Source organism: Dromiciops gliroides, chromosome 3 (assembly GCF_019393635.1).
Source record: "Dromiciops gliroides isolate mDroGli1 chromosome 3, mDroGli1.pri, whole genome shotgun sequence".
NCBI classification, from domain to species: Eukaryota; Metazoa; Chordata; class Mammalia; order Microbiotheria; family Microbiotheriidae; genus Dromiciops; species Dromiciops gliroides.
Genome location: NC_057863.1, coordinates 104183656 through 104204491, shown reverse-complemented (window position 1 = coordinate 104204491; position 20836 = coordinate 104183656).

Here is a 20836-nt window from a genome sequence, read left to right as displayed (position 1 = left end):
ATTTTCCCACACTATTTCTTGATTTTGAACTTTATGTTAAAGTATAAGGAAGAAGGCACACTGTCCCAAGCATCAGACTTTTTTGTACTATTTTCAAAGATCTGGGATTTTGGACGTTTTGAATGCTTCCAAGTTGGTGTGATCTGGAGAGAGGTTTGGTAACTACTCTCCTGGTTTTCACTGTGGTCCTTACCCAAGAAAGGTCCCTGATCTTTTGGGATTACAATGAGTACTGCTTTTCAAGGTCCTCTGCTTCCTTAGAACTGAGAGTGATACTGATTCTCAGGGTCCTAACCCCTTGTGAATAAAAGTGATGTTGCTCCACAGGGTACCTTTTGTTTTACCAAATGAAAACAGTAGGTTTTTTTTTTTAAAGGGGAGAGGGTAATCAACAAATAATAGGTAGTAGCATGTTATTTTATAAATGTACTGTTTCTCCAACAATTTTGTGACTATTTTTTGCTATACAAAAATCAACAGTGAAGACATATATATAATATATATCCTTTTCTCATATTTTCATTAAGACATTTCATTCATGAATAGGCCACTTTTATAAAGGTATTACAGAAATGAGAATATTCTTCAATAATTGCTGATAACTTCTGCATCACATCCTCCCCCCCCACCCAGTAGTGGTACATAATTCGTGACTTTACCATTTCTTTGGAATTTTCCTCTCTGAGACATTTTGAAAATTGATACATGAGTAATTTTTAAAAAGAGTTACCATGACCATGGATTTCCTCTTCATATAGTTAATTAAATCCATATGCTTTTATGACCTATATCTTCTCAAGTACGATTTTACTCCTTCATTTCTAGTAGTAGGGTTTAAATTCAGTAGTTTCATTATGACTGACCAAAGATAATCTGTTATAGAAATACAAAATTGTACTTTCTGTTTCAACTAATAATGTTCTCATAATGACCTGGCTTAGGTAAGTCTCATCCTGAGCTTTCTATAGGCTTTTTGCTTACCCAAATTATTTTGGTTAATTTAAGAGATTTAGGTGATTTCATAGACATGGGGAATTCCTTCTACCATATGTTGATCAGCATCTCACTTGCAAATTGTAGTCTTACAGAGTTGTATGAGACATTACATTTTTCATAAGTAATTGATCAATCTATTTATTAATATTTATTAAGTACCTACTATGTACCAGACATTATACTAAGTTTTACATATATGAGCACAATCCCTACTCATGCATATATGTGTATCTAGATATACATACACATATATATACACACACACATATGTAGCATGAATGTAAAATAAGGAGAAACAGATACAAAATCGTTAAGGATAAAGTAGTTTGGGATATAAAGCACTAGTAGATGATTGATCATAGAGGCTTAATTCAGAACATGGTTGTAGAACTGCAAAGAATAGAAGGACTCTTTGAGGTGGAGGTGAGGGGGGCTGCATATTCAAGGCATGCAGGAAGATCAGGGCATAATGCTCCATCTCGTTCCTTTGCACCTTGAACACTTTTTTATATTTAGCTGCCATGTCTTTCTTCTCATAAAGGAGAGCAAGTATATACTGAATGAAGGCATTTCTGGCACTTTTGTCCTAATTGTAGCCATTATGTCACATCAATGACATATCTTCAAAATGGTGAGAAATGCCTTCATTTTGTTCATTTCCCCCCTTTTTTGTTTTATTCAATTATTTAAAATCAATTAGGGCAGAATTGCCTTAAATACATTAGTTTCCCTTTTAATTTGGCAATTTATTTTTATCCTTCTAATGAGTTAATGAACTGATAGGGACAGGCATTCCTTCTAACCAAGTAAATAATTGATTGTACATAGCCAAATCTAAAATATTTTCTCAGAAATATATTTCTTCCTTTCATTTTTGTGATTATAAATGCTTTCCACATGCAGCACTATTGAATATTCTTTTGATCAAAATTACTCATGATAGGACTTCCTTGGTAAACTACAAGACTTTGGCATCTTTCATTTTTTGATTCTAAACAATATTTTCTGATTCATTGTCTCTGCCATCCCCTAGTTCTTCACACTGAAGCCACTAAATATGTGGTAAATATTTACTGAGTTTGGAGAACCTTGTCCAGTTCATTATAGAATATCTTTATTCACTTTCTTCAACAGATGTTGGTACATAAGCTATGATTATCTTCATGAAAGTGGTGTGTGTGTGTGTGTGTGTGTGTGTGTGTGTGTTTGTCTATTCTCATTGTGATCACTGAAAGGACAGGTAACTATACGTTTCATGAGATAATGCTGTTACTTCTATGTGTGGCAAAAACTAACTTATCCATCTCCTTTATTTGTCCCTGCAAGGAATATATAGTATCTATAACAGAAGTTCTTGATCTTTTGAATGTCATGTACCCCTTTGGCTATCTGGGAAAGCCTGGGGATCCACTCCCAGCATAACATTTTTAAATGCCAAACATAAAAGAACAATAACATAGATTTATAAAAGAAATGATTTAAAAATATGTAGTTATCGGGGCAGCTAGGTGGCACAGGGGCAGCTAGGTGGCACAGTGGATAGAGAACCGGCCCTGGATTCAGGAGGACCTGAGTTCAAATCTGGCCTCAGACACTTAACAATTACTAGCTGTGTGACCCTAGGCAAGTCACTTAACCCCAGTAGCTTCACCAAAAAAAATATGTAGTTATCAAAATATTTTAAAAAAATATAACCCAGGCCAAGGACTCCTGGTAAAAGCTTTCCTTCCATATAACTGTACCTTTTTCATGTCTTCTTGTTCCATTTCTATTGATATAGTCTCTATAGATGTGATTTAATTCTTTTACTTATGTGCCAACTAGATCACTGAATGAACTCATATTTAGACTATCACTGGTTGAATTAACATTTGCATATAGCCTAAACACATATACTTTTTAGTACTTGCTTCCTCTCTTTTATGTCATTCTTTTTGCAGAAAAGGGCTGGGAGCCATATTGTAGTTGTACATTTTTTTATGGGTCACTATGGTAGCAGCAGATAGAGTATAGGGACTGATGTGAGGAAGACTCATCTTACTGAGTTAAAATCTGACCTTGGACACTTATGATCTGTGTGACTGAAGACAAGTCACTTAATCCTGTTTGACTCAATTTCTTCATCTGTAAAATGAGCTGTAGGATAAAATTAAAAACCACTTCAATATCTTTGCCAAGAAACCCCTAAAAGGGAAAAGGAAGAGTCAGACACAATGAAAATGACTGAACATCAACAATGTCCAAAGAGGATGTACTATTCAACTTTCTGGCAAATGAGCCTTTCCACAATTAGGGGGGCTGATCAAGTGTTTGGGATCATATATGAAGCCTTTCTGCTTTGTTAAACTAATTAGAACTCTCATGTTAATGGTATAGACTTTGAGAACCCAGGCTTCTCTCTAAGTATCCCTGGAAACAACAGAAATTTTTGTTAAGAAATAGTATTAAATTAATTGCAGATTTAGATGTGCATATTTTGAAATTATTCCTTTGCCTATTCTTATCCTGGTTTTGAAGGAAACTAATGATAAAACCTACAAGCAAGGAGTTTTGGTATTTATTTACTTACGTATTTTGTGCCCTCAACCCTAAATTCCCAGTTGAATACTTTCACAAAACTATCTTAGACACCCTGTTTACCAAGTTAAATACAGGGGCTTATCAACATGATCTTATTTCTACAGCTCTCAATAAGCAGCTGGGGAGCTGTGCCTTCTTTTGTATTTGCCATATTCCAACAGTCTAACTGCTAAATTTCTTCTGCATTGTTGGTGCCTTTGCAGCCTCGATGTTCCTTTGCGAGAATCTAAGGCAATCTTTACCTTTAAAATTTCAAATTTCTTAAAGAATAAATAATATAGAAAACCAAAATCTTCCTTTAACTCTTGAATCTTTCAGGTAAAATCAAAGTGATATGAACCAGATATTTAGCACAAACAATAAAGTAGCACCGGTACCATATATATATACAGACACACAGACACACAGACACACAGACACACACACACACACACACACATATATATATATATATATATGTATATATATATATACATATATATACACACATATAGATATACACACACATTTTATATATATATAGTAAAGAACAGCATAATACATTAAAGTCTATGCTAATTACATTGCAGTGGACACAAAAGAAAAATTTGCCAATTACACTTCTGATTAAAAAGTTGCTATGTCAAAAGGCTGATGACATTATTTCCTGTTCAAGGCTAATTGACTATTGCTTTTATCCAGTTTAACAAAGGTACTAAACAGCAATTTGTATGCTCTGCTTTAAATCAAGACCCCTCTTCCAGAGCTTTCCATTTGGAGTGGAAAATCAGAGCCAAGTTATACTGTCACAACTTCCCATAAAGCTACAGGGCTTGGGAGAGTTTACTTTCTGATATGGCTTCAGTTACATTCCACTTTAATTGCTAATATTTGTCATTTCACAGTTTATTGATTGGTAGGTTTTTTTTGCTTATTAAGTTATGAGTTGCCAAGTATTTGCCAATACACTCAGTTGTTGAAAGTTAAAACGAAATTCCCTTAGGAAATTGCAGAAAATGTGACTCACAATTATAAAACTGTCTAAAAAGTGGGTCTGTGTTTTCCAGGACCTTTTCTTTTCCCTCACTAAGTTTGTTGTTTTTATATGCCTTTTGTGTGCAGCATATTACAACCATAGGTGAATTTAGTAACCTCTTCAGATCTTTTGGACATTTTAAATTCCTTTTATTTCCATTTTTTTCTCCTTTAGGCCTTCTTAGATCTATCCTGTAAGTATTTAGTAAGGGCACACTATGTGTTTACACAACCTACTATGCTGACAGCTATAAAGTTTATTTCCTTCAGCAAATCAGTCCTTATTACTCATGTCAATGTTACCTTTTCCAACTATTACTCTGCCTATGGTGTCAAAATTCTCATGAACCAAATGAAGCATGTCTTTTAACATCAGATAGAAATACATTTATGGCTAGGGATCATTACTGTAGTGTGGTATCTTTGGTATCCGAAACTCCCAGGTGAGGGAACTCCATCCACCAACACTGGTCAGTACTGTGTCTGCATCTTATGATCCTTGGGAATTTCATGTAGCACTATGAAATAAACTTGCTTATGGTCAGAAATCCAGAAGGTGACAGAGATAGAACTCAGAACTGCGTTTTCTGGTTGTTAGATCACACAAATAGCTCATTCTGTATCCTAATTTGCCCCCAGACTGTCATAATTGGATCAAAGGATTTAGCCACAGCTGAGAATCTAGAGATCATTTAGTCCAATACCCTTATATTACAAAATAAGTAATTGAGGCCTGTAGTGAAATGATCTGACCAAGGTCATTCCAAAAATTACTAGTTGTGCTCTCATTAATACCCCAATTTTGGGGATCAAAATCCAGTGTTCTTTCCCTTATTTTCCTTAGGATATGGGAAACTTGTCCTAAAAAAAGAAAAGAAAGGAAAAACTAAAACCTTCACTAAAGCCTTCTCTTAATGTAACATCATGACTGTAAGGCTTGGCCACTAAAGTGCAAATTTAAGCACTGTATTTATATTGAGCTGTATGTTTGTTATCTAAGGTCTAACTACACCATTTCATTTACTTTTGTGTCTTTCCCTAAGCTTCTGAAAGGGTGGGGATCAATAGATTCACTTCCACCTCACTTACTATTACTCATAAGATATTCTAACTCTTGATATCTTCATCAGGTTAGCCCCATCTACTGAATCAATCAATCTTGCAAATCAAAGGAATTAAACTAGGTGTATGTGGGGAGCGCTTCAATGAGTTTGGAAGACTCTAAAGACTTTAGATCAAGTGAAATAACACTACACAGAAAGTTTATTGGGATGGTTGATGAGATACGCTGTTTTGTTAAGCTCTAAATATATAAATAAAATAAAATAATAAAATTCTCAACCTTTATTTTAAAGATGTCATCATGGGTCAGCTAGGCAACACAGTGGATAAAGCGCCAGCCCTGGACCCAGGAGGGGCCCCAAGCCAAAATACAGCTCCAAACATAAGCTGTCCTATCCTACCTGCCCCGGAAACCAAGGATAAATGAAAAATCAATGCTTTACAGATATCATCTCTTCATATTCAATTCACACCTGTGCCCTCTGTCTAAGTATATTCCTTTAAGCTGCCCTAATACTGAGAAAGTTCTTATGAGTTAGAAGTATTATCTTCCCATATAGGAATGTAAACAGTTTAACCTTTTAATATGCCTCATAATTTCTTTTTCTTGTTTACCTTTTTCCGCTTCTCAAGGGTCTTATATTTGAAATTCTAATTTTCTATTCAGTTCAGGTCTTTTCATCACAAATGCTTGATAATCCTCTTTTTCATTGAATTCCCATTCCCCCCCCTGAAAGATTATACAAGTTTTACTGAGTAGGTGATTGTTGGTTGTAATTCCAGTTCCTTTGACCTCTGGAATATCGTATTCCATGCCCTCAAGTTCTTTAATGTAGAAGCTGCTATAGCTTGTGTTATCCTGACTATAGCTCTAGAGTATTTGAATTCCCTTTTTCTAGCTGCTTGCAATATTTTCTCCTTGACCTCAGATCTCTGGAATTTGGCTATAACATTCCTGGGAGTTTTCCTTTTGGGATCTCTTTCAGGAGTTGATCAGTGGATTCTTTCAATTTCTATTTTACCTTCTGCTTCTAGAATATCAGGGCAATTTTCCCTGACACTTCCTTGGAATATAATATCTAAACTCTTATTTTGATCATGGTTTTCAGGTAGTCCAATGATTTTCAAATTATCTCTCCTGGATCTATTTTCCAGGTCAGGTGTTTTACCAAGTAGATATTTCATATTGCCTGCTATTTTTTTTAATTCATTTGGATTTGCTTTACAGTGTCTTGATTTGTCAGGAGTTCAGAGAATCATATCATTTCCTCCACCATCTTGGCTCTGCCCCACAGGTTGAGAATTATAGAAAGAGTCTAGCAGAAAACTACATGATTCCTAAGGGTATATAATGAAGACACAAAAAGGGTTAAAGGAAAAGAACCTCTACCAACCAGGAGCTCTGAATTACTATTTTGCCATATATGTGCTCTAAGCTTATACCAACTTTACCCTGGACGTATATATTTGTGGGACAGTGTTTCCCAGGTCTAAGGGATATTTTGTATTAACTATTTTTACTATGCCACTGTAGTAAATACCTATTTCTATGTATGAATTAATGTTGGCTGGCCAATCAATATAAAAGGATAATTCATGGGGGAAGTATACTGATGGGGACTCATGAGCTATAATACTAGAACACTATCAGTAACTTAGTGATACCACCTGAAACCATGAGGGGAAACGTAGTAATTACTGCCTTTGCAGACCCAGCCTTCTAATGCAAAGAGTAAATGAGAGAGTGATTCCAGAGCCTACTCTTGAACTCTGGGGATCTTATTAGTTATTTGATTATCCCTTTGTAACTGATTCTTCTTCCTGAGTACTGTTTTGTTTGTTCCAGCACCTCAAGCACTATTTCTTTCTAGATATAATATGACTTTGAAGATTTTCCATCTCCATTAAACTTTTCTTCTGTTACTGGGATAGGAGGCAGTGGATTTGCCACTTTTCCTGAAAATGTGATTACATGGATTGACCTTAACTTGCTATACCTCAATATTCACATACTTTTATTTGTCCATTAAGTAAGAAAAGAAAATGACAAAATGCATGTTTACAAAAGGACTAGACACTATGAAAATGTGGTTTTATATTGACTGACTTCACAGTTTTAGTTTTTTTGATAGTAGGGATTGCTTCATTTATTTATTCATTCATTTTTTTCATTCATTCATTTATTTAGCATTTGGTTTTCATTATCTACTTAATTAATTCATCCATCCATTCATTTATTCATTAATCTGTCCATTTATTTATTTGTGTGTATATGTATTTATTTAAATATTTGTTTGTTAGTTTGTTTATTTCTAGCCTATGTAGCATGATGCCTGTCATATAGAGTAGTGATAAGGACTAGACTTATTATTTTCCTGGTATAAGAAACATTCATGTGAAGAAACTCCTCCTGCCAGTGCAGGTTGGCACCTTCTCTGTAACTTATAAAGTTACCTAGAATACAGAGAATTTAAGTAAAATTTCTAAGGTCATACTGCCTGAATTTTTTAACTTAAATATAGGCTTTCCTGTCTTATAGGTCATCTCTCTAGCCACTACTCCAAAATGCCTCTTATTACTGCTCATTGATTTTTTTCTTTTTTTAAAAAAAAATGATTTAGAATTTTATTTTCCCCCAATTACATATAAGAACAATTGTAACATCCATTTTTAAAACTTTGGGTTCCAAATTCTCTTCCCCCCTTAAGAGTGCAAGTAATTCATTATAAATTATACCTTTCCAAATAAGTCAGGTTGTAAAATAAAACAGACAAAAAAACACTTAAGAAAAAGAAACTAAAAAAAAAATGCTTCAATCTGTATTAAGACAGCAGCAGTTCTTTATCTGGAGATGGACTGCATTTTTAATAAGTCTTTCAGAGTTGCCTTAGATCATTGCATTGCTGAGAATAGCCAAGTCATTCACAGCTGATCATCTTACAATATTGCCATTACTTTGTATACAGTACATCTCACTTTGCATCAGCTCATGTAAGCCTTTCTGGGGTTTTTCTGAGAGCACTCTGCTCATCATTTCACAGTTACCACTGCTAACTGAATTTTGCTCCATCTTACTCCCCATATCATTTACTCTATTCTCTATCCCCCTTTATCCTTTCCCTCCTCAAAGGTGTTTTGCTTCTGACTGCTCCCACCCCCAATCTGCCCTCCCTTCTATCACCTCATCCCTTATCCCCTTCCCCTACATTCCTGCATTGTAAGATAGATTACTATATCCAATTGAGGTTCACTCACTCCTTAATACCTACCTGATCTTCTCCATTGTATAAGTTTTTTTCTTGCTTCTTTTGTTTGAGATTGAGATACTTTACCCCCATCCACCTCTCCCCTCTCCCTTTCTCACAGTGCACTTCTCTCTCACCCCTTAATATTTTTAAAGATTTCATCCCTTCATATTCAACTCACACCTCTGCCCTCTGTCTAAATATACTCCATCTACCTGCCGTAATAATGAGAAAGTTCTTAGGATTTACAAGTATCATATTAGCATGTAGGTATATAAACAGTTTAAGCTTTTAAGATCCCTTATGGTTGCTTTTCCCAGTTTACCTTTCTATGCTTCTCTAGAGTCTTGTATTTGAAAGTCAAATTTTCTGTTCAACTCAGGTCTTTTCATCAAGAATTCCTGAAAGTCCTCTCTTTCTTTGAATTCCACTTTTCCCCTGAAGGATTATATTCAGTTTTGCTGGGTAGGTGATTCTTGGTTGTAATCCTAGTTCATTTGCCCTCTGGAATAACATATTCCAAGCCCTCTGATCCTTCAATGTGGAAGCTGTTATCATGATTGTGGCTTCACAATACTTGAATTATTTCTTTCTGTCTGTTTGCAATATTTTCTACTTGACCTGGGAGCTTTGGCATTTGGCTATAATACTCCTGGGAGTTTTCATTTTAGGATCTCTTTCAATTTCTATTTTACCTTCTGGTTCTAGAATATCAGGGCAATTTTCCCTGACAATTTCTTGTAAGAGGATATCTAGGCTCTTTTTTTGCTCATGCTTTTCAGGTAGTCCAATAATTTTCAAATTATCTCTCCTAGATCTATTTTCTAAGCCAGTTGTTTTTCCAATAGGTATTTCACATTGCCTTTTATTTTTATCATTCTTTTGGTTTTGCTTTATTGTTTCTTGATTTCTCATAAAGTCATTAGTTTCCATTTGCTCAATCCTAATTTTTAAGGAAGTATTTTCATTAGAGAGCTTTTGTAACTCTTTTTCTATTTGGCCAATTCAGCTTTTCAAGGCATTTTTTTTCCTTATTGCCTTTTTGTAAGTCTTTTACTATTTGGTCTAGTCTGTTTTTTAAAGAGTTATTTTGTTAAGTATTTTTGTGTGTGTGTGTGTGTGTGTGTGTGTGTGTGTGTGTGTCTTTACTAAGCTGTTGGCTTTTTTTTATCGTGCTTTTCTTACATCACTCTCATTTCTCTTTCCATTTTTCCTCTACCTCTCTTTCTTTATTTTCAAAGTCCTTTTTGAGCCCTTCTATGGCCTCAGACCAATTAATATTTTTCTTGGACTCTTTGGATGTTGCAGCTTTGATGTTGTTATCTTCTTCTGAGGGTGTATTTTTATCTTCCTTGTCACCATAGATACTGTCTATGGTCAGCATTTTTTTGTCTGTTTGCTCATTTTCCCAGCCTATTTTTGGACTTTTAACTCTTTGTTAAAGTGGGACACTGCTTCCAGGATGAAGGGTGCAATGTCCTAAGCTTCAGGGGTTTTGTGCAGCTGTTTTCAGAGATATTTCTAAGTATTTGTAAGTTTTTAGTTCTCCCAAAGTGGTATGAGGAGAGGTGTGTTTACTACTCTCCTGGCCTGTGCAGTGGTATGCATGCAATCACAGACCTGCTTTTCTGTCCTGGAACTATGAACAGAATCCTGCTCCACTGTGGATGCAAGCTCTTGTGTGCTTGTGCCACTTCCCCTCCTGGGAATGCCATCCAAGACTATGACCTGGATCTGAGTATGAGCAAAACAACAGAGTCCTGTAATCTCCTTCTAGTCAATTGTTTGACCCCATTACTGTCTTTGGCCTGAGCTTCAGAAGCAGTGACTGCTGCAGCTGATTTAGAGGCTTCTGAGGCCTGTTTCTGGTTTGCTGTGGCTGTGTCTGGGGCTGTGCAGGTGGACCCTGTGCTGGGCTGCACTCCACTCATTCTGGTAAAACAAATTTTTCCTGCCAAACTTCTAAGTAGTCTTTTACTGGAAATCATTTCACCCCATCTTTTTGTGGGTTCTGTTGCTCCAGGAATTGTCTTTTGCCATTATTTGAAGGTATTTGGAGGGATATTGGGAAGAGATCAGGTAGTTCACTGTCTTTCCTCAGCCATCTTGTCTCTGCCCTCCCTGCTCATTGATTAATTGATTATTATTTTATGTAATTGGTAACTGTGTTTCCATAATTAGTTTGAGGATAGTTTATGGAGTTTTTTTTCTATACAAGTATTTATTTTGAAGTTGTTTGGTTGTATTGTTGGGGGTTATTTTTTTTAAACCAGAGATATGAACCTTAGGCAGGAAAGTAACATGCCATCAAGTCTTTACTCCTTTGGGAGAATTAGATTCAGCATCCATTTTTTCACTTTACAATACCTTTCCCAGAAATACAGTATAGGGACAACAAGCATCAACAGCATGAAAACTACTTGTAGGGGATAGTAGTTTTCTGTGGTATAGCCATAATGAGACAAGGACTAAAATCGTCACTAGAGAGAAACCATCAATGATACTTGTGCTATAAGAGGTGCTTGGGTAGATGAGGGGAATTTTTCCCAATAGTTTTGGCTAAGGAAATGGAGGTTCTAGCCAAAGCAGTAATTATAACTCATTGGGATAAAGGATTTTTTCAAAATTGAGCAATATCATTGCAGTGTTTGGGGAAGGCTTAAGAAAAAATTCATTCATTTTCATTCATACAACACACACTTTTAAGGATTGTCTATGGACACTCCATAACATCTTTACATCATGCAGAACTTCAGGTGATGTGACCCTCTGCTCTTGAGCACTTTACATAGAGTCTAACTGAGAAGATAAACAGAGACCCATTGAAAGCATTGTATCAAAAAGTGGAAGGACATAGAGTCCGTTGATATGAGGATCTGACCAAGTCTGCCTTTAAAGAGGCAAAAAACAAAAACAAACAAAAAAACAAGTACTAAATTGGTTAGGTGAACACTAGATAAACAATGAAGAACATGAACAAGAAATATATAGGATGAGAACACAATCATAAATCATCTGAACTAATGAAAGAACATCCACTTTAATGAAACCACAGAGCCTTTATTCCTCTTTAAAGGCAGACTCAAGCTCTGAATTTGCAGATTGATATAAAAACTGAGAAACTCAGGATAATTGGTCTCATCGAAGTTCTAAATACTGAGTTGACAACTAGAATTTAGTGCTGAAGTTATCAGGATAATTACATGGTCATATATTTCACTTTGACTTTTTAGCAATAACATTACTTTAACAACAACCACAAAAAAACTTTTTTTTTAAAGTTTTATTGATGTCCCTCTTTACCTTAATGTTCTTATGAAACAGAGAACTATAGTTAAGAAATATCAGCAGCCTCCAAGATGGTCCAAATTGATTTTATTTATTTATTTGTTTGTTTGTTAATTATCCGGAGCATTATTTTAATTTTTTAATTTTTAATTTTTAATTTTTTTTTGCAGGGCAATGGGGGTTAAGTGACTTGCCCAGGGTCACACAGCTAGTAAGTGTCAAGTGTGTGAGGCCGGATTTGAACTCAGGTCCTCCGGAATCCAGGGCCAGTGCTTTATCCACTGCGCGACCTAGCTGCCCCAGGAGCATTATTTTAGATTGTTGTTGGTAATTTACATTTTGAAGACTATGTATTTTACTTGATAAATTTGGAGGCTACATAAGAAATTATTGAAATAGTCTGGGTATGAAGTAATGAGAGTCTCAGCCATTGTGAAAAACATGCTAGTAAGGAAGAGCGCACAAATTTGAGAGAAAGGGCTCAGAGACAGAGAAGATAGGATGGACAACTGATTAAATGTGGGGCATGAAGAAAAGGAATGATTAAGGATGATTCTGAGATTTTGAGCCTAGGTGACTGGGAATATGGTGTTTCCACAAATATAAGAAAATGGAGGAGGATGATCTGTTATGTTTTGTTTTTTTTTCAAGGAGAAAAGGTATGTTACATTTGGAACACATTGAGGCTAAAGTGCTAGTAGAACAGTCAGCCAATAATTTGAAATGTTTGTCTAAATCTCAAGGGAGAATTAAGTGAATGACCTACAGATTTTAAAGTTAACTTCATAGAACTTAAAATTGAAGTCATGACTGTAAATCAGATTGCCAAATGCAGAGAAAGAGGATCAGAAAATTGAAAATAGTGTCTTCATGGACTACCACAGTTAGATAGACAGAGGAAGAGATAAAAGGAAACACAGAGAATAAGTCATTCAAGGGGAAGCATTCAAATACAGTAAACAGAGTCCAAAGTTGTAAACCTATGGGAACACAATGGAGATTCAGGTTTGATGAAATTAACAAATTATACTAAAAATAATAAAATGAAAGAGGTTTTTTTTGTTTTGTTTTGTTTTGTTTGTGGGGCAATGGGGGTTAAGTGACTTGCCCAGGGTCACACAGCTAGTAAGTGTCAAGTGTCTGAGGCCAGATTTGAACTTAGGAACTCCTGAATCCAGGGCCGGTGCTTTATCCACTGCGCCACCTAGCTGCCCCAAATGAAAGAGTTTTAATAAAAGAGAAAGCAATTTTCAGGTACATGGATTGCAATCTTTTTCACAGGATTAAAGGACTCCAAAATCTTTACACCAGTGTTCAAAGACCTGCAAATCTTGTCTCCACTTGCTCTTCTGCCATTTGCTTTTCCTACTTTTCTACAGAAGATAAAATAGTCCATTGATCAAATAACAATCCATCAAACAAACAATATAGGTTTATAAAAGAAAAAAACAGGGGTAGCTAGGTGGCACAGTGGATAAAGCACTGGCCCTGGAGTCAGGAGGACTTGAGTTCAAATCTGGCCTCAGACCCTTGACCCTTACTAGCTGTGTGACTCTGGGCAAGTCACTTAACTCCAACCGCCTTACCAAAAAACAAAACAAAACAAACAAACAAACAAAAACCAAACTTATTACTTGCCAGATACTATACTGGGTCATGGACATTCTCCAAACTGTATCTTGACTCAACTTGCTCCTTTCCACTAGTATTTCCCTGCTCCCCTTCAGCAACCATTCAGATTCTACCCATTCTTTAAGACTGAGATCTTGCTTCCACTATGAAGCCCTCTCTGACCATGCTAGTTTATAATCAACTCTAACATATCACTTATTGTGTATGTTGAACTCATAGTTAATCATTAGTCTGTAAGGAATTAATTGTGATTTGGGGTTTCTATGACCCTATCTTTGGCTAAAATTAAAAACCCTGGCACTCTCCTGTGCATGCTGACCCCCTCCCCCCTTCATGTGCGCCCATGTACGCTGACCTCACGCCGGACACCTGCACACCTACATGGGCTTGGCCAAATTATACTGTAGGGAAAGGGGCAGCTATGTGGCGCAGTGGATAGAGCACCGGCCCTGGATTCAGGAGGACCTGAGTTCAAATCTGACCTCAGACACTTAACACTTACTAGCTGTGTGACCCTGGGCAAGTCACTTAACCCCAATTGCCTCACCAAAAAAAATAAAAAAATAAAAAAAAATACTATACTGTAGGGAAGCCCTGCCATGATGAGAAGCCTGGTGAGGACAGGTCAGGTGGTCTTCGGCATCTGGAAGCTGGCCAGCTTGAAGCTGTATAGCCAGCCAGTTAGTCTTGTCAATCAAAGTTGCCAGCCAATTATCTTGGGGCTGTGTGTGTAGTTGGCTCTGTTTTCCAGTTGTGCAGAGGTTTTTTGGGAGGAAGCCGGGGAGGAGACTCTCACTCTTGTGTGCGCAAGAGAGGGAGAGAGATGCTGGCGGATCTTCAGATCTTCAGGCCTTTAGAATGGGCCAGGAACACTGCGCAACTGGTTCTCTTTAGAACTGGTGGTGGTGAGTTTATGTTGTTGAGGTGAGGCTAGATCTTTGGAGCTAGTTGGACTGGAGGCAGGTTCGGGGTGCCTGGGGCCTTTTGCCCCAGAGATTTAGAGTCTAATTCCCATTAATAAAACCTGTTTGTTTTTTTTTTTTAAGAGGCTGTTAATCTCCTTTCTTACCCCAATATTACGGCGCGCCACCCAGTTAACTCTCCCCATACTAAATTTGGCCCTTACAAGGCTTTTTTATAGTTATTGATATACTGACTTATAGCCTCATTGGATCATAGCTGTAGAGTTGAGAGGGCCTTTATTGGTAATTTAGTCCAATTTAAACCCTCCTCCCCAATTCTATGTGAACAAATAAAGCAATTAGAGCTCAATCCGATTTCATCTGGAAAGTATCAAACATTTTCCATCAGTTTAGTTTCAGCAGAAGTAGCCCTATGTGATTATTGAGTTCACAAAATAAAACCACTTAAATTGTTTCATGCCTCAAGTACTATGCATGCCACTATATGTTAATTGTTTGGGGAAATAATAGAGTATTGGATCTGGAGGTAGGAAGCTTAGAGTTCAAATGCTGACCATGATAGTATTGGTATAGATCATAAAAACATCTCTTCCTCTCTGAGATTCCGTTTCCTTATTTCTAATATGAGGATAATAATGACTGATGTTCATATATCACATGATAACTATAATGTTCAAATGATGATATATATGCAGAATTGATTTGAAAATTTTAAAGTGTCATACAAATGTAGTAAAGTTATCATATATCTGTGAAATTGGCACATGTGAGGAGAGAATAGCCATGATATCCCTTATATGTATCTGGTCAGTTTAAGTGACTCTGCCATTTCTTTCCTTTTTTTTTTTTAAATTTGTTTTTAGTGAGGCAATTGGGGTTAAGTGACTTGCCCAGGGTCACACAGCTAGTAAGTGTTAAGTGTCTGAGGCTGGATTTGAATTCAGGTACTCCTGACTCCAGGGCTGGTGCTCTATCTACTGTGCCACCTAGCTGCCCCTCTGCCATTTCTTTCCAAAGTGTGTTGCTGCCTTTCTACCACCACCACCACCACCATCACTACCAATAATAACTGAGATTTACAGGGAGGATGTAAGGTCCTGGTGTGGTAGGGTTCAAATGCAGTGACTCAACTTTTTTTGTATATGGAAAGTATCAAACATGTCACACAAAACTAAAATTTATTAAATCATAAGAGATGGGAAGCATAAAGTTACTACATTAGTGAAAAAGCATTTGTTTGTCAGTGAGCTGTTTCAGTCAGCCTAAAGTCAAATAATTTCCTGGTTAAAATAAAGGTCACAAGATATACCAGATTAGAAGAAAAAAAGGATGAGACTAAGAAGCATGAAATTGGAGACCCCCCCAATCTTATTTAAACCAATGGTTAGCTACTAAGAAGTATAAATTAAAATATATTGATTATCAATATTTCTTCAAGAAACATAAACAATGGAAAAGTCATAACAATTAGTAGTTTGAAGGTCCACAGAAATCTTCTCAGACAAAAGACATTTAATCTGTTTGTAATTGGAGAAATGTTAAAATTTATAAGAATAATGACAATCATATTATAAGAATAACAGCAGCATCGATTCACAGTAATAATAATAACTTCTGTATAACTCTGTAAGGTTTGCAAAGTGCCTTATAGACTTAAATTAATTTCATCTTCCCAACAACCCTATGAGGTAGGTGCTGTTATTCCCATTTTACAGATGAGTAAACTGGAGCATTGAAAGATTAAGTGATTTGTCCAGGATCACAAATATAGTAAGTGTATGGGGATGGATTTGAATTCAGGCCTTCCTGACCCCTAATCCCATTATCTATCCACTCTGTTGTCCTCTACCTATCATAGACAAACATGGTAACAAAAGATTAGAATTGTAGCTTAGTTGCAAAAAGTATGGAATATATGCAGGATGGAGTAAAATCACAAATAATACTGACTTAAAAAAATAAACAAAAAACAAATGAGAAAAGAGCCTGCAGAGAGCTTAGTGTGAAATCTAGCTTATATGAATTATCTTATGAGAAGTTGTAAATGAAACAAGAGGGAAGAAAACCAACTAAGATGAGTAATGCACTGTCTCTTTGTATATGAGCTATTTGGTTGCAGTGAAGGTTAGAACTTTTGCAAATGAAAAAGTGGTAAAAATCAATTTCTGAAGAAGCCCAGTTTAAAAAAATGCAGAAAGATATACTGTTAGGAGAACTGTATATATAGAAATACCCTGCCATCCATTTGAATGTACTGAGAAGACTGGTGTTTTTTTGGTGGGGAAAGTAATATGATCCCAAGTAGAGGGTATTGTGATCACTCATCTTATTTGCATGAAGACTGTTTTTAGGTTTGTGAGGTTATAGCTCAGAAAGTGATAATTTAGGGAAATAAACAACAACAAGAAATTATGGAAAAATTCATTAAGGACGTTAGGGTTCATAACTGACAGAAAGATAGATTTCATCAATTATATCTCATAAAGGAAAAATGAGTCAGTGACTACTAAAAAGCTCTGACTTGAGGAATTAGAAGCTATAAAGAAGTCATCAGTAACTGAGGAATATCAAGCTATATTAGTATTCATAGATGATCTAAAAATTGTTCGTTTTTACAGTATTTGTCTCCTTTACCTCCATTCTCACACCCTAAGTGGAGAAGTAGAGGGGGGATACACAGGCCCAAGAGTCTCAGAATTTTTTTTCTTGGGTAACCAGGCGGTTATTAATGTTTTCCTTCATACTTAGATGGAAGCTCAGAAAATATTCCACAATTTGTTCATGAGCCTGGATTCTACGCATTTTCAGCTTGATGGAACCTGCCAGAGCTTGTACTTTGCTGACATAACCTTCAAGAATCCATTATCACTTCCATTCCATGATGAGACATCAGAGAAGGATTTTTTGAAGATGGAAAGATGAATAATAATAATAAAAAAGATTATAAATTGAGATTGGTACATACTCTTTTGGTGTTTGTTCTAATAGCTTTCAATAAGTGGAAATCAGAATGATTTTAAAATCCTAGACAGCGAAGCCATCTAAGTTTCCTCAACTGTAAAATGGTGATAATAATAGTACCTACCTCTCAGGGTTATTGTGAGAATCAAATCAAATAATATTTTAAAAACAAAGAAAATATACTTAGCTCAGTGCTATGCACATAGTAAGCACCACATATAAGCTTATTTCTCTTCCCCACAGGAGCAACTAAAAAAGAAATAGCTTAAAGATTTTGTATCTTCAGGGCTTTAGGTTACCTTGAGGAAATGCACTAGTCAGTTTAGATATGTAATTGTATCTCAGCACGCCAAACTACTTTCTAAGAAAACAACTAGAATCATTAAAGAATTAAAATAACATTAGTACATGCTTGAGGCTCTTTCTCAGGGAATTAGGGGAAGTGTAAGAACTTTCAGAAAAAGATAGCCTTGGACAGAGCCATAGGCAGTTAACTTTAAGTAGTATAGTGAACAGAAAGCACTGGACCTGCAGTGAGGATGACTTGATTTTGAATCCTGCCTCAGACATTATTCCTTGTGCCACTGGGCAAGTGGCAACCTTTTCAGACATTTTCCCCATGTAAAAAATGGAATAATAACAGTATCTACCTCACAGGTTTGCAGTTAGACTCAAATGAACTAATATATTTAAAGTATTCTAGAAACCTTAAATAGTGTTGACTATTATTTTTCTGTCACAACCAAGTTTCCCTTTATTCATAGATTATTATTGGATGGTACCCCTGTCTATAGCTTTGCTTCTGTGCAACAACTCACATTTATACAGTGTATTAAAGTTGACAAAGCACTTTCCTTAAAACAACCCTGTAAGTCAGGTAGTAGAAATATTATTTTCCTCTTTTTATTGATGAGAAAATTGAGGCTTTGAAAGGTTAAGGCATTCATCTATCCAGAAAGGATTGGAGCAGGGAGAGGAAGCCAGTTTTCCTCACTTTATTTCTAGGAACTTTCTACCAGTTCACGCTGCCTCTTTCATTTCAATACTTCTGAATTTGTCCTTTATTGGCTCTTGAGGCAAAAATAAGCACAAGAATATAATTTTAAATAAATGTCAAATAATAATGTTTGCTTTTCCATAAAAATCAAAATAGTTGCTTTGAGCTGAGGAAAAGTAATAGATTAGATTTTCAACCGAAGTTTTAAAATGACATAATGTGGTAATTGGTTATCTGCAGGAGCAACTTGCTGACAGCTGTAGTGCCAATTTTAGTAAATGCAAAGAGATAATTGCTTATGTATACTTATCCATAATCAAATTTTTCTTTAATTTTATTTACATACATAATCACTTTTGAGTTTTCCATCGAAACCATGTATTGCCACGCTGTTTACTATAATCAATGTGGAGACAAAAGTATATTCTCTTTGACTTCTTCATATTTACCAGTTTTATTTTCTCAGAACTTGTATGTAAGTATACACATGCACATATATACATACACATGTACACACAGACACACAAATAGCATTTGAGAAAAATTATGGTTGTTTTATAACCAGATATCATTTTGGTGTTGGGATTTTTAAACAAAAAGTGTCCAGTAATTTATGTTCTAGTCACTGCTAATTATCAAAATAATGCTTTATGCATTTAATAATCTTCTATTTCTTAATCTTTTTTCATTTTAACTGAAATATTATCAGCTATCAATTACCATCACAGTGTCAAAGAGAAAAATTCAATTGATTGGAGTAAAAAAGTTATTAATAATTTACATGCATAAGGTACTTCACAGGATCTCATAGGGTTAATTTTTTTTCAAATCCCTGACTTTAGGAAGCTTATAGACTTATAGGAAAAAGCATAAAAGTATAGAAATTCCAGGAAAAGAAGGATATTACAAGAGCTAGTATCTTCATGTCTTTTCACTTAATAAAGTGATTTCCTATCCAGTAATTTGGTAATGCAGTTGGTATTATCTCCATTCTCTAGGTGAGAAAACTGAAGCCTCAAAAATTAAATTACTTGCTCAAAATCACAATTTATTAAGTGGCCAGGCTTAGGTCTGAACATAACTTCTCCAATTCAGTTTTCTTTCTACTATGTCATGAGTTGAAATAAAATGAATACTATAATCTCACCCCCATACCCTGACCAAGCAAAAAGTAACTTACAGCTGTAAGCATCAAGTAATAAAATTATGGAGATAAAATTTACTTTGAATAATTAGATAGGTAGAACTGAGACTAAAGGAGATAAATTATGATATAGGACTTTAAAGCAGAGGGAATGGTATGAAAATACAGTCAGGATAGCACAGATGACAGTTTTGCTAGAATATTGGGGAAATGAATTAGCAAGAGATTAGAAGGAAACTACATTGAATCATTTTGAAGTTGGCTCCTTAATAAAAACTTGGTAGCCAATGAAAGAATTAGAGCCAGGGAGGGGCAGAATGATGTTTTAGGAATGTCTACTAGCACTGGGTCTCATTAGATCTGGATTAGAGAAAGTTTTCAAATAGAGAGCGCCTTGGTATTTTGGAAGGCAATAGCTATATCCTCTCTTGTATAGTAGAGTTGGGGATTTCTCTCTCACCTATAATGTCATCCTAGGGTTTGGGTTTTATTCCTAGTTTTTTTGAATATCCTTTCAACGTCCCCCTCTGAAGTAATTTGATGGTATAGAGGTGACCTTGGTTTACCAGAGGCTACAACAGCAAGGCTTAAGCTCTTGAAGGTACTATCATGCTTGAAACATTTCAAGAAAGGTTCCAGCAATACGCTTATGTATGCTCATTGAGAGGTGGACTAGATAAGCATGGATAAGCTTGTCCTTAGTAGACTGGCAACCTGCTGATGAATTATTTCTCTATAGCAACATGGGGACATTTTAATTTATATACGATTTACATTTACTATATAAATATATATTTATGTCACATATGCATACATATGCATTTCTATAGGGTTATATATAACATCTATAATATGCATATGCATACATGTATGTATGAATAATTTCCTTAAGTCTTGTGGAGCCCCACTTCTTCACTGATCATGGGGAAAAGTGAAAAATGGGACAGAGGATTCTAAGTATCACAGTTTTTAGATGTCTATAAATATAAAATTT